Here is a 1,854-nt window from a genome sequence, read left to right as displayed (position 1 = left end):
CCACGATTACATTAAGTGATTACCCCCTCGGGTAGGATTCTGTGGATCAATCACCCACAAATCTGTAAGTCAATTTGACTCGAGAAACGAATATAGGCCTCGGACTAAGAGTGGAAGAGGCCCGTAGACGTTCTATGCTCCACATTAGGAGATAAAAGGAGTCACCACCATCATCATGTTTTGCCGCAGATCGGAGAGATGCGAACTTTTTGCTTCGCATTGACAATACAACAGTGTTTGCGCATCTGGATCTCTCCTTGGAAGGGCTCACCAGGAAGCTTGGAATGCTTCTCGCCTTAGGCACGGGACAACAATGTCAGACTCTGGCAGCAATAAGGATCTTTCAAATCATATTCAAAGAGAATCGAGCACTCATTCGGATCCTGGAGAGATTAAATACTTCGGCGCCGGGAAAACCCCAGCCGCTTCTTCTATACCTAAATTTGAAAACCACGAGAAACTCTGTGTAGTGGGCTTAATAGTCATTTACATCGAAAAATCTAGGAAGATTCGTCTACCTGCTTGCGACTTCCTAACTTCGTTTCCGACCCGCGCCACGTACGTGTCGCCGTTCGTGAATCAAGATGCGCCATTCGATTACGTTCCGATCTCTCTTCGCCGTCGCTTCTCGTGAACGTCGCATGGTGGACGTAGCGGTTCCGGACAAACTGGAATCCGGCTATAAGAAGTTGGTCGAGTCCGACAGCAAATCACTGCTAAAGAAGCATTTAACCAAAGAGATCGTCGATCAGCTCAAGACCAGAAAGACCTCTTTTGGTTCTACTCTCTTGGACGTTATCCAATCTGGTTTGGAGAATCATGATTCTGGCGTCGGTATCTACGCGCCCGACGCTGAGGCGTACACCGTCTTCACCAAGGTCCTATCCCATCATCGACGACTACCACGGCGGCTGCAAGACAACCGACAACTTCCGCCCAAGGACTTCCGCCCGACTACTTCGGCAATCTCGATCCTACCGGTACGCTTAATGACAGCGGTAAACGAGATTGAGAAGCGGCTGTCATTCTCACACGATTGCTTTGGCTCCCTGATGTTCTGTCCGAGGAATCTGGGTACATCGATGCGTGTCTCGGTGCATATCAAAATGCCGAATCTCGCAAATAAAGCCAAGCTTGCGGAGGTCGCAGCTAAGCACAATTTACAGGTGCGCGATAGTCATGGTGAACATACCGAAGCTGAAGGCGGCATTTACGATACCTCTAATGAGCGCCGTCTCAGTTTGATCGAGTATCAGGCTGTGAAGGAGATAATCGATGGCATCGCCGAGCTCATCAAAATATGAGCCAGCCTCTAAACTTACCTTTTCCCCTGACACATCTCGTATTCGTTTACTCTCCATCGCAGCCCTGTCGGACGCCACTGTATTATGTGACGTTATGCGGGAAACTGTGTCTACGGCGTGAGAGTTTTATTCTGAGAACAAATCACAAGAGTATATAAAAAAAAAAAAATCGTTCAACGGCGATCTAACGCCGGCGGCATTGGACTTTTCAGCCATTTTCCCTATACGCAAAATTTTACAATCGTTCCCTCATTGGCTCAGAGGCATTCGCTTCATCGGTGCTTCTTATGGGCACTGAGTTACGATAATTAGTTTTATTTGCTCTATCTTTTCAGATATAGTCTCTAGTTCTCTGTATTTAGACCACTGCGTCTCCTTGTCAACTGGGTTCTCAGTGGACCCAGATCGCAAATCGTCCTCTAAACATCCTACAATAATTATCATCCGGACGAGAACTCGGACATAATTTATAGATTAAACGAACTTACCTAAGTGAAGTTCGATCTTAATTATGTCCTGGGTTCTCGTCCGGATGAGATTCCCCCCCTAG

At 47.2% G+C, this 1,854-nt stretch overlaps 1 pseudogene; it reads left to right on the top strand.

The window, feature by feature from the left end:
- The first annotated feature begins 641 nt into the window (after positions 1-641).
- Positions 642-1,304, top strand: LOC108782374 (arginine kinase-like; annotated as a pseudogene).
- Positions 1,305-1,854: the final 550 nt, after the last annotated feature.

This window comes from Cyphomyrmex costatus, unplaced genomic scaffold (assembly GCF_001594065.2).
Source record: "Cyphomyrmex costatus isolate MS0001 unplaced genomic scaffold, Ccosl1.0 scaffold1244, whole genome shotgun sequence".
NCBI lineage: Eukaryota > Metazoa > Arthropoda > Insecta > Hymenoptera > Formicidae > Cyphomyrmex > Cyphomyrmex costatus.
This window is presented reverse-complemented; position numbering and strand designations above follow the sequence as displayed.